Raw genomic sequence first — 16123 nt, forward strand, 5'->3', positions numbered from 1 at the left:
ACTAAACCCCTCCACTTGTGTCCTGGAGAAGTCTCAACAGGATTTTTCAAAGAAATCTCAGATATGCTAATGGATGGTGAACTTGACATAGTGAACTCGTCATTGGATATGGGGGTCTTCCTAGATTGCCCAAAAGCTCCTGCAGTTAAAACCCTGCTTAAGAACAAACAATCCAGAATCGGCTGTACTTGACAAATTTAGGCCAACTTCTAACCTTCCTTTTATAATGACAACTTCAATAAACATTTCAGGTTTTAGAATGATCTGTAGTACAGAAACTGCAATGCTTAAAGTAGTGAATGACTTGCAGGTTCATTTTAACAGAGGACACGGATCTGTTCTTGTTCTACTGGACTTGGGCACAGCATTTGACACCAGAGACCACAGCATTCTTATAAAACACATTAATCGATGGAAAGCCCTGTTGGGCAATGTCTAAAATTGGGCTCCGTTTTATTTACCAGGTAGAAAATTTTGTTAGTTGTGGTGACTGTAGTTCAGAGATCCATGATAATGAATATGGTGTACCACAAGGATCTATTCTGTGCCCGCTGTCACTTTCAAACTATATGCTCCAACTAGTCCAGGTTAACTCAAAACACAAGGTAAGCTACCATGGCTATGCAGACGACACACAGCTTTACCTTTTTATAGCACCCGATGACCCTGACACTCTGGGCTCTCCGACTGTTTTGTACTTCTGAAAGGATGACTAGTAACTTCCAGAAGCTAAGTAAGAAAAAACTGAAATCTCAGTCAAAAATAAAAATAGTGAGGGTATTAGAAATAAACTTGATCCCTTAGAATTAAAAGTCAAGGCGGAAATAAAGAGTTTAGGGGTAATCATGAACTCTGACCTGAACGGTAAATAGCACATGAACCAGATTACCAAGACAGCATTCTTCCCATTTAAGGAACATTGCAAAAGTTAGACCTCTTGCAACACTGCAAGATAAGAAATTAATTTGTGCTTTTGTTTTTAGTTGACTAGGTTACTGTAATATACTCCTCTAACTTTTTCTGCCTAAGAAAGACCAACTGGTTGCAGCAAGTTCAGAATACAACAGCAAAAACTTTAGCCAGATAAAGAAAGTTTGAGCACATCACACCAATCTTAGCATCGTTACACTGGTTACCAGAGTCCTTTAGAGGTTTCTTTAAAATACTGCTAACGGTATATAAAGTTGAAATAATCTTGCTTCTTTATATATTCTTTATATATTTTGGAGTGCCTATCCACCTACAATCCAAATCATAACCTTAGATCTTCTAACAGCAGTCTGCTTATTATTCTAAGGGACAACCATAAAAGAAGTGGTAAGGTGGCCTTTTGCTATTATGCACCAAAAATCAGGAATTACACCGGGCTAACACTTTGGGACATTTTAAATTACGCCCTCCTAAAAACACAGTTGGCCTTCTTATAACTACAATTTAGTTCTAGCCTTAATAAATAGATTTGCATAGAATTCTCACACTCTTCAATGAATTAGCTATCTTCATTAATCATCTCTTTTCTGTGGTGACGATATGTGCTGCCGCCACCACCCGATCAAAGTTCTGGGCAGCTGTCTGTGATGTTTGTATGAAAGTAGAAGGCCTCAACCTACCATAAGACTCCCTAAAGATTATTTTTTTCCTCCACCTTAACTGATGTTTTTTTTTATTTTTTCTGTCTGTCCACCCTGGCCATCTGACCTTGTCATCAGAACTGTCACTTAGAGATTATATATAATTTCTCTTATGTAAGTGTGCATTCATATTTTTTGTATACAGTAATCCCTCCTCCATCGCGGGGGTTGTGTTCCAGAGCCACCCGCGAAATAAGGAAATCCGCGAAGTACAAACCATATGTTTATATGGTTATTTTTATATTGTCATGCTTGGGTCACAGATTTGCGCAGAAACACAGGAGGTTGTAGAGAGACAGGAACGTTATTCAAACACTGTAAACAAACATTTGTCTCTTTTTCAAAAGTTTAAACTGTGCTCCATGACAAGACAGAGATGACAGTTCAGTCTCACAATTAAAAGAATGCAAACATATCTTCCTCTTCAAAGGAGCAAACAAATCAATAGGGCTGTTTGGCTTTTAAGTATGCGAAGCACCACGGCACAAAGCTGTTGAAGGTGGCAGCTCACACCCCCTCCGTCAGGAGCAGAGAGAGAGAGAGAGAGAGAGAGAGACAGATAAAAAAATCAATACGTGCCCTTCGAGCTTTTAAGTATGCGAAGCACCGTTCAGCATGTCGTTTCAGGAAGCAGCTGCAGCTGCACAAAAGATAGCAACGTGAAGATAATCTTTCAGCATTTTTAGACGAGCGTCCGTATCGTCTAGGTGTGCGAACAGCCCCCCTGCTCACACCCCCCTACGTCAGAGCAAGAGAGAGAGAGAGAGAGAAAGTAAGTTGGGTAGCTTCTCAGCCATCTGCCAATAGCGTCCCTTGTATGAAATCAACTGGGCAAACCAACTGAGGAAGCATGTACCAGAAATTAAAAGACCCATTGTCCGCAGAAACCCGCGAAGCAGCGAAAAATCCACGATATATATTTAAATATGCTTACATATAAAATCCGCGATGGAGTGAAGCCGCGAAAGGCGAAGCGCGATATAGCGAGGGATTACTGTACTAGTTATGCATTGTTGCTCTTATATAAATTTGTGTTTTCTTTGCATGTAATTACTACTTTGAAAACACCCTTAGTTTAAAAATGTCTTCTACAAAAAAATGTTGCAAACATCTACAAGTTTCTGAATCCTTAAACTTAACGTTTATCAAATCTCCAGCCGACTGAAATGTAGGCTCACGTGCATATACTATGGACTTTTCAACTTCAGTTTTACCAACATGACACTTCATTTTGATCAATCCTGGAATATGGGGCAACTCCATGATAAGGGGCCACCAGAGAGAACACCTGAACGTTTGCCAATTTATCCTACCAAGTAGCATCACACCTCAACACAACAAAAAAGCCCAAGGACCATACACGCAGAACAATATACATAACAACCTTTACTGTTTGAACATCCCTCTGAATTTCAAGCACACGTAGACCACATTTTCTTAATAAGTGCTCCTCTAAACCTTTTATAACTTAACAGTTAGTTAAATAATCCTCATTGACAACATCATTTGCAGCCAGAGGCAAATAACTAACACAGAAAACGCCTCTTAGCCGACTGTCAAGTTTCCCACAAGTTATCAAACATTTTATTTCAGCAGCAATGCAACAATGGCCTTTCCCGTTACCAAACATGGTGAAGAGCATTCCTATTCCACTCCTCATCTCAAGGTACAGTCTGAAGTCACACACATCATCTAGCTTTCTATTGCAGTGTCAAGAGAAAACCATCGACTCAATACACTTCAGTTTACATTTTGCCCTGCTCTTGCCAAAGTCTATCAAAATATAGCAAGTTCAAAACTGCACCCAATAGTTTTGTTTTCTTTCCAAGTTAAATGACACGTATCCAGTTCCTTCGACCAGGTCTTCTTTTCACGTAGTGGTTTATTTTGGCAAACACAAAAGGAACGAGTTTGGTGGACGATATAAGTTGTGCTTTGAAATCACAGGTCCAGACTAACGTTCAGATGTGACCGTGTTTGTGCAGCAGCTGCTCTTAAGCTTTAGAATAGTCTAACCCTTTACATTAGGTCTGCAACAATTTTAGTTGCTTTTAAATCCATGTTGAACAACCATCTTTTCTACTTTGCTTTTTAAACTAGCAGGAGACTATTTGTTCTTTATCTTGTTTATTTGATATATTTATTGGGCTATTTATAGAACGTGTACTGTACTTAGGTCAACTGCCATTTTAAGTGTACTCTACATTGCCCTCATAATGTTTGGGACAAAAACATATTTCTCCCCGATTTAACCCTCTGCTCCACAGTTTAAAATTATAAATCAAAACAATGCAGGCACGACTAAAGTGCACACTGCAGACTTTAACTTAAGGGTATTTGCATACATTTTAGTCGCATCAAGTAGAAATGACAAAGCTTTTTTCTACTTGGTCTCCCTATTTTAGGGCAACAATGTTAGGGACAATTGGCATCACAGGTGTTTGCAATTACTTGGGTGGGTTTCATTGCTTCCTGAGATATCTGGGCGTGTGTGTAACTACAGACGACATTTAGAGTCAACATAAGGACAAGAAGAACTGTGCCAATTAAAGTCAAAGAAGCCAATTTGAAGCTGGAAAACCAGAATAAAACCATTAGAGACATCTGTAAAACCTTAGGATTACCTAAATCAACTGTCTGGAATATCAATAAGAAGAAAGAGCACACTGGTGAGGTCAGTAATTGCAAAGGGACTGGTAGGCCAAGGAAGACCTCCACTGCTGATGACAGAAGAATTCTCACGTTGGTTTAAAAAAAAAAAAAAAAAAAAAAAGTCCCAAATGCCTGTCCGACAGATCAGAAACAGTTCTTAGGAGGTAGATGTGGATCTGCAGAAGACATCCATCCATCCATCCATTATCCAACCCACTGAATCCAAACACAGGGTCACGGGGGTCTGCTGGAGCCAATCCCAGCCAACACAGGGCACAAGGCAGGAACCAATCCTGGGCAGGGTGCCAACCCACCGCAGGACTGCAGAAGACATCAACAACAGAAATATAGAGGCCACACTGCATCATGGAAACTAATAGTTAGCCACAAAAACAGGATGGCCAGATTATAGTTTGCAGAAAAAGTACTTACAAATGTCTGAAGAATTCTGAGAAAACGTCTTGTGGACAGACAGAGGCGCAGATGAACCTTCATCAGAGTGATGACAAGAACAAAAAGTGGGGAGACCAAAATTAACTGCCCAGGATCCAAAGCATATCCGCCTCATTAAACATGATGCTGGTTGTGTTATAGCTTGGGGGTGTATTGTAACGGTTGTCACATATTTTATGTGTGCTTGTGAACGGTTTCTGCCGCTTGCTTCCTTTTAGAGGATGTCCAAGGGAATAACTTACTGTGCGATATCTCTTTAAGGGGAGTTGGGGACCAAACTACGCCTGTGGGTCCTTGCCAAAACGTACTGTGGTGTGACATAAGGGGAACTGACTTTAAAAAGGCAAGGAGGCGCGTATTATAAAAAAGGAGGGGAGAGAAAGGTGAGCAAGAGAGAAGGAAGACTGTTAAAACAAGGAGCTGGGAAGGCGAATGGAAAAAAGAAGCAAGCAGGACTCTGTAATAAGGACAGTTGGGTGCACGAAGAAGGAGTGCCGGCTAACCTGAAAGGACCTTCAGCGCTCACGGCTTTACTTGGCTGTTATTTTGCGGGCGTCGGCCATGGACGGACGCTAACGCCGAGACACCCGGGTGAGACGGACTTCATCCTTCAACAAAGGAACTGTCGCCAGGCCGGTGAGATCGTTTCTTTTTTACAAGTTCAATAAACGTGTCAGCAGCACACATCAGGATTGGTCACTGGATTCACTGCAGTCTTCCCAGACCGTGTGAAGATAGACTTTTAAAAAAAAGTTAATATAAAAGGGACTGGGGAACGTGTGGGGATTGTGTGGGTGTGTGTGTCTAATTTATATTTGTATATAGATGTAATATAGGTTTAAGTACATGTGAATATATTTGGGTTGTTTATTAATAGGATATTTTTCCTGTTTCTTTTCCCTGCTTTCTTTCTTTCTTGCTTGCTTGCCTTGCTGTTGCGCCATATTCTGGGGAATATATTATAGAGAGTTTAAGGGGGTGGCATATTATTTAGGTTTTGTATAGTTATAGATTTTATAAGGATTGGTTAAAGTGTGTTTATTGTTGTGTTTGATTTATAATATATATTCTTTCTTTTGATTGTTTAAAGAATTGTTGGGGTGATTACTTCCTTTGTATAAATTCATAAAATACAACCCCAGCTGAGGACATCAAATTGGGGCTAAGGTTCTGTCGGTTTCCATTCCTAATAGAATTATTTTCCTAAGAGTAGGAGATTTTTGTGTGTGTGTGTGCTGGGCTCCTCATCCAACTTAAGAGGAACTCGCTACAGTATGGCTGCCACAGGTACTGACACACTTCTCTTCATTGATTATGGCAATGAATACTGAGGCGCACAGAAACATCTGATCTTCTCAAGTTACAGTAAATGCCTCCAAACCCACTGGACAGAGCTTCATCCTACAACAAGGTAATGATTCCAAAAATTCTGCATTGGGACAACATACACGCTTTTCAGAGCTAAAAAATGAAATATTCTTGAATATCCAAGCCAGTCCCCCATTGAAATCCCATTAATCAGGCTTATCATATGCTGCAGAGAAAACTTAAGGGGACAAGCCCCCGAAATAAGCAGCAGCTGAAGATGGCTGCAATAGAGGCTTAGCAGAGTATCTCCAGAGAAGAAGCTCAGCACCAGGTGGCGTCTATAAATCGCAGACTTCAAGCAGTCGTTGCATGCGAGGAATATGTGACTAAGTCTTAAATATGACTGCTTTAATAGAGCTGCCATTGCTGGGTCCCAAACATTATGGTACCCTGAAATTGGGGGACCATGTAGAAAAGGTGTTGTCATTTCTAGATAGTATAAAAATACCTTTAAACGAAAGTCTGCAATGTAGGTTTTAATAATGTCTGAATTGATTAATTTGTAATTTTAAACTGTGGAGCAGAGATGTAAATCAAGAAAAAATGTTTTGGTCTTAAACATCATGGAGGGCACAGTACAAGTAAAACTGACTTGACTTCTCAGCAGTAGCCAACCAAATGTCAGACATCTGCACATCGTGAGAGATTGTTAATCACACCAACTATTGTTTATGAATGGGTTAATTTACTGTAGATAGCCGAGAGGCAGGCTAATGTGAGCTAACATGTTACATTAACAAGCCAGGTTGGAAGTTTATTCAGAGGTTCAAAGTGTGGTCTGCAAAGTGACAACTCAGATACTAAGTATACGTAGCCAGGCTGCCGACAGACAATCACACTATAAAATGAGCTTAAGTCCATCAGAAATGGGCCTATAAACATCACAAGGAGCACATCATCTGAAGTGCACAGACCGTGTATACAGAGAGCAAACATGATTAACGATCAGAAATAAGGGAAATCTTTATTAATGAACAGCAGGACTACAACAGCACATCTTTACCACATTGTTACAAACGGGCACCAGCGTTCACTCCCACCAACCTCCACTCCATGTCGCTGTAATTCTTTAGTAAGCTGCGTGGTACTGTGTTACAGGTGGTGTACTGTATGTGAATGGCACGCCATGTACTATGGTGACAATTTAGAATTGCTGAGCACTTTGTGATGGCCTTCTCTCTTACACTTGCTCCACACTTTCATAGTCTACAGTGCAGCCTTAACAAGTCACAATGCAGGTCTCAGTTAAACTCCCCTCGACGTCAGCCTAAATCCCACCTCTGGTTACCGTAATCCGTTAATTCTGTGGGACCGGTGAGGGGCTGTATCAGTGCTGTCAGGCCGTCCTCATGGCCTCGGAGTTATTACAGATCACAGACTAAAATCTAGGGATTTGAAGCAAAAAAATTCAGCAGCAATGCCTTAGAAATTTTACTTCATTTTTTATACAAATACTAAAATGATTCAACTTGAAGGCAATGGTAACATGAAGTTACTGCTGGAAACTGTTGCTCTTCCTCAACTGAATCATTGAATTTATCAAGTTAGTCCTCTCTCTGAGTGACTTTAAGATCCAATGTGCTTAATTAATGAAACAGGTTCTATTTTCATGGAGTCAATATATTTCTTATTTTGATATTATTTCAATTGAGAAACAAAAGAAATTAGATCTACACATCTTAACTTTCCATTTTATTAATTCTATTTCAGCGCTTTAAAGGGAAACAGAACCATATGACTATCTTTCAATAATAAAAAGTACTCTTTCATGTGGGCACTTCAAAAAAAATTGCAGCATGAAATGGTAGAGCAGTTTTTGCATAAATCACCACAGAAGAGGACTCGTGATGTCAATGGTATAATATTGAACTAGTGAAAGAACACAAAATCCCAATAATAAAATGAAATTAAACGGAATCTATACACTGGTTAATTTGTAGTTCTTTTCAGCCACTGATGAGAACAAACAAGTCACTTTCACTATTCTGTATGGTAAAAACTATTTTGGATTTTGGTCAAAATCGTACACTGCCTCAAACAATCACAGCAGTTAATTAATGCATTCTGTGAACTTTGTGTTTATAGATCTGTTTTGGAGGCAAAAGTATTTGTGCCTTTATAGCAAGCTAACAATTAAATGATAGATGCTATCGACTTGGAGGCATGTAACTGCTTGAAGTCCTGACAAGCTCAAGCGGGATGGGCGTTTCAAGTTACGTTAGAAGAGAAACTGGTTCATTAACTAATTGCAAAAACAGCAGCATGTTGGTTTGAATCAACATTAATAAAATAAAACGTGGGTTTGACTTGATTGGTTGATTCTAGTATAAAGGAATCCAATTAGCTGTGAACAGAGCAGACACCCTTGGGAGAATTTGATGCCGTGCCAATGGACAACAAATGTCATTACAAACTCGAGAAAATTCACTGTGATCATTTTCATTTTCCCCAAGAGCTGATCTTTTTGAAAACAGTACAGCTTCAACATTGTAAACTAGTGCAACTTTTTCACAGGAATGTAGATCCCTGTGTAAGAACAACAATTTAACTGGACATTTCTTTTCCATAGACATGGCCAGAATCCATCATTTGATCCAGTCTCCACCAACTCACATAAAATGAACTCACCTAACACACAAGCGACTGGAATAGAAGATGAAGAGCAGGTGTAAACACGTTCAGCACTGCTGAGCTGTATGTGTAAAAGCACCACTGCAACAGCCACAGCTGTTCGTTATTCAACATAGGAAAACTTTTCACTAAACCTTTGAAAAGCCAAGCACTGTGCACAATAGCGACATGAAGAGAACCGAGTGTCTCAACAACCTCCCAAGCCATTCTGAAATAAGAAAACAAAGGCTTGAAAATGGGTATAACAAAAAAAAATTAAGACTAGGAGTAACTAAGATGAACCTGGTAAAGAAAATAAGAACAATTATTCCACCATCAAGCACCAATCAACCAGCTATGGACAGAGAGAACAGGTGACAATGAATGCCTGGATCCTGCGCTTTGGACAAAACAGGACTAATTTGATTATTAGCGGCAGCAGAATCGCGAGTGGACTTTTTATTTTATGCTACTTACAGATTCTCTTGGGACCTGGACAAAATTTTGGGAAAAACACACTTTTAGAAAGTTAGAAAACTTCTGATGAAAAGCCCAACAAACCTCACAAATCCTCTCCCCACCTAATTTCTCCAAAATATCAAGTCAAGTTTTGAATGTCCCCAAAGTCCTACTCTCCACCAGAGGACTTGTTCACTTACTCCATATGGCTGTGGTTTTCTGTGTGAAGAAGTGTTTGTGTGAAATGTACCCTTAACAAGTTTCCAGCTGTGTCTCAGTGTTTTTGTTGAACTCATTTTGAAGTCACAACTGGCACCCTCTGTTCACATTGCTTTCCTATTTTTCTTTATAAACACTTTATAAATCACGTCACCTCGTTTCTATTTGCTTAGATGGAAAAGGCTCAGCTCCTTCAATCTTTCCTAATAACTCATCCCCTGCAGTCCTGGAATTAGCCTAGCCACACTTTCCTTGGACTCTTCTACTAGCGCAGTGTCTTCTTTGTAGCCCACAGACCAAAACTGAACATAGTTCTCCAGGAGACATTTCACTTGTATTTTTAAATTAAACAACACTGTTGGTTCTCATTTATTTATTTATATATAAACAGAAAAAGGCAAGAAACGTTTGTGCAAATAAACGTGCAACAGAATAATGTGTATTCAGAATGGGAAGAAAAAAAAGAAGATTAAAGATCAAAATAGAAAAATAATTGAAGGTTTATGCAGAAGGACTGACAAGTTGTCATTCTCCTTTAAATCAGCAAAGTAAACAATGAGGAACATACCTGGCTCAATGAGCAAGTCTGCAGTGAAAATACTAACAAAAGTAAAATAATGCTCGTATAAATTGGGAATTCCTGCCCATTACAGGCGTTGCTAAAGAGGAGCAGCAAATTCTTCCACCGATCACTATGGCTGCAGCACTGGTGCAGGTCCAACTAAATGATATTCACCTAAGAGAGAGTCAAAATTAGACAATAGTTTAAAAACTAGACCAATAATATTGATATACAAAACAGTTAGGAAGGAGCAACTATTTACCATATTGGATTCAAACATGAAAATTAGTTTCTGTACTAAAACAGTTCATTCATTTATTTTAGCCCACTTACAATAGAAAGATCAAAGACTATGCTTATAAATCAGTTCCTTGCAAGTACAAGTTTCCATTTATGGTATTAATTATCTTTAGTACGTTCACAAGCTATTTTGCGTTTTCATTTAACAAGTCAATCCAGAATGAACAGCATTGAAGAAACACCCCTCCCAAAAAGGAATCTTAATTTGTTAGTTAATATGCGATTTGCAGTGATGGATGACAAATATGAATTGCAGGTTTTAGATAAGATCGGAGATAAAGATGCTTTCCAATTCAAAGGATTTCAATGTTGTCCAGTGCTGAGCAGCATGGAACAATCAAAATGTCCAAGGTTTGAGAATCAAGTTTCTCATGTCAGGTATGCAGGTGAATAGGACTAACATCCTAACATCGACTTGATTAATCTGCCGATTATTTTGTCAATTGATTAGTTGGATTGGAAAAAAAAATTGACATTAAACACAAAGTGCATGAAATTGAACTTTTCACCAAATTAAAAAGATATGAACTTATTAGTAATGTATACTTTAAAAATGAACTTCTTGTAGATATTTTCCATAAAACACACGTTTTTAAACACTGAAATAATACATTGAAAAAAAACTAATAAATAGAAAAAAAAAACTTTGTAGCACTTCTAGCTCTGGTTGTGCAATAAACACACACAAACCTTCCTTAAAGACAAAACAGTATTCAATAAATTAACTAAACTCACAATGTGGCTTGTGTATTCAGAATCACACTAAACACACACTTCAAAATGAAACACGAAAGGGATGGCTTACTGCCAATGCATCCTGTAAAAATCCGACCGAAGTGGACTCATCTGTCTGAAACTCAGTTCTCCCTTTGCTATGTAACATTTCAAATTTATCTCACTAAAACTTCACATCTTTTGCATCACTATTAGTCTTTTTTTGTGTCTGGAAACCTTTAACCACTGTGTACTCTTTGGCTTGAAGTCAACACACTGTCGTAGCCTGCTGCATGTCATTTGCTGTTAGATTTTCTGAAATTGTGTGATCCTGCCACAAAATCTCTTTCACCAACTAAAGTAGGTTTGCGGCAGCAGCACTTGCACATTATGGAGTCTTCCTCCAGATTGTATAAAAGCCAGCTGGAGACGGACAGCTTTTCCACCCGCTCTTATTTTTTGACTCCGAATGAGTGATACGCCGTTGCTCTCTCACCAAGTTTTTGATTTCTTTACAACACTAGAAAAAAAAAAGTTTCCTGCCTGGACTGGGACGTTGATTCTTCACATCCAATCATATCCACTCTAATGTTACACTGTGTCAAAGAAAGTGTATTTGCCTATCATGAAGTTCTGTCACATATGCTAGAGTTTTGTACGTGTTGTAGAGGGCTGGACTAGGACTCCAATTATTCCTCGCGTCAAACCAAAAGTCATGTCATTATGCCCAGCCTAGTAAACATTGTGTTGTTATGTATGTGCAGTATTTGTACCACATAACTCATTCAGCTTAGTGGCATATGGCAAGTCTCCCCCCTCCACAGACGTTCAATGGTATGTTTCTTATTCAAAGGTTTTTGCATCTCTGTTTGGCTCTCGTGCCATACGAGGTGAGACCTCCATATTTTGTAACTCAACCACTTTCTTTTCCCCTGTGTTCAGGGTAAAGCTCTCCCAAATTCTGGAAGTCTTAGGTCACACTGTCTTTTATGGCACATTTCATACTGTCTTCCTTTTCCCAAATGCATTCACTGCTGAATGTAGTGGTGACGCAAAAGCACAGCACAACATACTCGGCCTCATGTTGTCATCAACTAATCAATGAAAGCGATTGTTGCCAATGCTATCATCGATTACGACGATTAGTTGCTGCAGCCCTACAGGTGTATGCCCACAAAGTCAGATACTCCTCTTTTTCCTAAAATATTTAGGAAAATCCTCTCATACACACAAGACAAACATGCTGAACGGGATGCGTTTCCCCTCACAAGTCACTTGAGATTTTCTGACTGGATATTTTCGTTTTGCTTTCTGTTGTTCACTAATGTCGTTACCTCTGCTCTCCTGGACCAAAAGTGTATTTTCAGCCATCACTACAAACACTGGGTTGGTAACAGATAAAACTATTTTTAGCTTACAGTTATCAAGATCTCAAACGATGTTAACAAGAGGGATTTATAAACATAAAATCAAAAATGCTAAACTTGCTTATAAGGATACATTTGAACAGAAATACTCCACAAATAATTATAGCTTTACTGACACAGCATTAGATCGGCTAACATGCATCACAAAATATCAAACAAGCGTTTCTGGTCTACAAATCAACTTCATGTATATACATGTACTTACAGGTTTTCATCATTTTTAATCATTAATTACACTGCAGCCGTTTTGTTGTTTGAAATATACATTTAATATTTCTATACAGGTTTTTAGCTTGTTTTTTCCAGTGTACCAGCTAGGCATTCCTAACTCTTCTGGTATAAAACTAAATATGGATTACCATTTTAATTATGCAGTAGTGGTTAAAAAATTAAATCAACTGTATGATACAAACAAAAAAAAAGAGCAAACCTTTAAAGCCTCAAGTCTATCAAATGTTTGTCAAGAAGATACAAGGCCAACATGCTGAAGAAATGTACTTTTATGTTAAGAAGAATAAACAAAGAGCGCTCTTACACCAACAAGTTTATTGTTTACTAAGCAACAATTTCAAGTTCTTCTTTAGCTTTTCCTTTTCAAATTGAAAATTTGAACTGCGGCACTTAACACAAGCCAAGCTCACTCTCCATCCAAACTGAGAAAAGCAGTGTCTTATTACACAGGACAACTCCTCAGATTCCTTTCTGTTAGTTTAACACTCAACTTTGTTAAATATAAAAGCGAACATTCCAGTCCTTACTGTGTCTGGTAAAGTCTGCTTTGCTGCTCTCTTTATTGGAAGTTAACTTAAAAATACAAAATGTGTCCTAACATTTCCAATCCCATCCTCCCTTAAGGCCATGTCTTTGCTGAAAAGCCTCTGCCTTTTATTAATATTGTTTCATTACACCCAACATTCTACAGTACTTCTGATCATAATCTGTAATTTCAGAAATATCTTCTGTAGTTCAGGGCGGCCACTTAAACCAGCAATTAAAATAAATTATTCTTCAGATATTTCAATGTTGATTGAAAATTCTGGGGACTGCATTAGTTCTTGTGTCAAGTACTGTACATAAACCTAGAAATGAGCCTGGTAATGTGATATTTTTACAGTAAACTAGTTACAATTTTTTGCAAGATACTAATTGTTTTTCTCTCTTCCATTTTTAAGTGGAGGCTTGTTGCTACTCTGGCTTGGTTTACACTGATTTTCAGCAGCAATTCTTTCAGTGTCCTAATGGCCAACTCCCTTAGCTTATCCTTATATTATGTGTTAATGCTGACTGGTGGCATCAGCACCACTGAAACCAGTTATCCTGTTCAACGGCTCTCTCAAGGAACAACTATGTATTTTGGTTTTTTTTTGCAGATTGAAGGCTATTCCATGCACAATACTGCCTAGAAACTGAAGATTCCATACACAGGTATCTGTTACTGATGGCGAACTGGATCCCAAAAAAAAAAAAAAAAACACAGAAAGAAAGAAAGAAAGAAAGAAAGAAAGAAAGAATCTGACAACCTGTCACATGGAAAAGCCTTCATTCTGCCAAAAAAAAAAAATTCAAAAATACAAACAATAGACGGACATATTTTTTGAGAACACTGCATTTCTGAACTCAGAACTGAACCTTAAGAACGCCAGGCCCTTGCAATACAAGGGGACAGAATGGGAAGTTTCAGCAGTGCTAATGCAACTTGAACGGTTTCTTTAATAACCAATTAGCATGTAAACAGGACTAATTAAGGATAAGCTAAGGGGGACTGGTGGTGACCATTAGGACACTGAAGGAATGGCTGCTGAAAATGGGGCTTTGCAGCCATAGGTGAATAATAAATTAAAAATATAAATGTATACACTATTTTTAAATCAATTTAATAGTATGATAGAAAAGTTATGAACTTCTACCAAAACCACCAGCGTTTCCAGGTGATCCCAAACCTTTGAATGGTACTGTAGTTACTGTGTCGACTCAAAGCACACAACATACAAGATACAAAGCATTTGATCACTGCCAGCATGAATCAAGCTACTTTTTAGCACCATACCCTGTTAAAGTTTAGGTATAAAGGCTGCAGCGATGCTGTTGGAGCTTTTTATATAATTCATTAAACTAGTCATTTAGCCCGTTACAATAACGGGTGCTAGAACAGTAGTGCATAAACATTAGTAGGAACAGTCTATATTAAATGGCAAGGGACTTTGACCTCATTCTTTTTGTTGGTCGTATTTTTCTTTCTTTCAGCCTTTCTTTTGTTGATGTTTACTTGCTGAGCTGACCGTTCTTCATGAGCTGCCGCCGTGTATTGTGTGTCTAATTTTCTGTGACAGTAACACTGTCTTATACGGCTCTATTCAATAAGGGTGCGCACAAAAAGGTGAGCTTCAAAAGTGCAGCCTCAATTGAGCGCGGCGAATAAAGGCGTTCGTAGATAATTTAGTTCAAATGGCTCTGGAATATGTGAAGAGCAACAAAGGTGCAGATCTTTATTTACGCGCGACTTTATTCGCTGCGCCCAATTGATTTCGCCCTTTTGAGGCTCGCCTTTTTGTGCGCGCCCTTATTGAAGGATACCGTCTTGTACATCCATAATATACCTTTAATTTTCTCTGGCGGTAATACAGGCGTGCGCGTCGGTAATATGCGTTACTGTATTGTGTAACTTTAATTTCCTCTCGCAGTAATACTGGTTTGTATTTCCATAAAACACCTCTAACTTTCTCTGACAGTAATATCGCGAGTCGCACCGTGCCCCGCGCATGCGCACTTCATCAGAAGACACCCACACACGGACACCTGGACGCACATAGGGATTTTATATATATAGAGAAGTCTCAAGCATTGAGCAACTCTAAACAAAACATACAAAAACAAAACAGGCTGTAATTTATCAAAATACTAGAAGGAAAAAGTTTGAATTAGTATATGTGAAATTGTAAACTTTAACATCACAATTTACATTTAGTCAGAGTCAGTATATTTAACAGCTTCAGCAACTCCGACTCTTGAATAAGGCATCATCAGACATTCAGGGTCTGACTTCACACATTCACATGCTATTCACCATTTTAACTGAGGCAGAGGAGAAGGGAATACCAGCTGTGTTAGAAGATGTCAGGTATACGGCAGTCTCCCCTCACTGCAGATGAAGACAAAATATGAAGCCAGAAGGGACTGAAGCTAAAATAATTAGGCAAATGTGAAGACTGTCAGTGAAAGAGAACTATGTGAGATGAAGATCTTGGGACTGCCCAGGGCTGTAGGTTTTACAAGCCCTGCCAAATATCAATGTTTAGGTCACAAACCATCGACTTCTGTGACAAAGCCAATTACCATAAACACACCTAAAAGACATTACTGACTGAAAATTCACTTTTTTTGCAACAGTCGCATTAGTTCCAAAGGTTAAACCAACTTGAAAACTTGCACATCTATAAAAACTGAAAAGTGCAGTTGATACGCAACTTACTAAAAACTTTATTTCAGTATGGAGGAATTGTCCAAGGTCCACTTACCTTCTTAATCATACGAGGAAAAGGCGGTGTGTTCTTCTCTGTGACAGAAGAGGTTGCACCAAGTACTAGACACATGTAGACCCAAAGGTCTCGACACCTGTTTTTGAAAGAGGGGAAAAAACACTGCATTACTCCTTTAAAATACACTGGAATTATATTAATATAAAAGCCTTACCCCATTCATTACCTGTGGTACTTCATACAGCTTATTAG

General features: G+C 38.6%; 1 protein-coding gene across 5 annotated transcripts in view; it reads right to left on the reverse strand.

Moving 5' to 3' along the window:
• ppp6r3 (protein phosphatase 6, regulatory subunit 3) overlaps positions 1–16123 on the reverse strand; it is a 163914-nt gene that overhangs the window by 99290 nt on the left and 48501 nt on the right. For all 5 annotated transcript variants that reach the window (XM_051923420.1, XM_051923422.1, XM_051923421.1 and 2 more), the window contains exons 2-3: positions 15911–16007; positions 9961–10128 (exon numbers count right to left, since the gene is read on the reverse strand). The gene's annotated coding sequence lies outside the window, so the exon portion shown is untranslated. The remainder of the gene's footprint in view (positions 1–9960; positions 10129–15910; positions 16008–16123) is intronic.

The sequence above is a fragment of the Erpetoichthys calabaricus genome, chromosome 2 (assembly GCF_900747795.2).
Source record: "Erpetoichthys calabaricus chromosome 2, fErpCal1.3, whole genome shotgun sequence".
In the NCBI taxonomy this organism is placed as follows: Eukaryota; Metazoa; Chordata; class Cladistia; order Polypteriformes; family Polypteridae; genus Erpetoichthys; species Erpetoichthys calabaricus.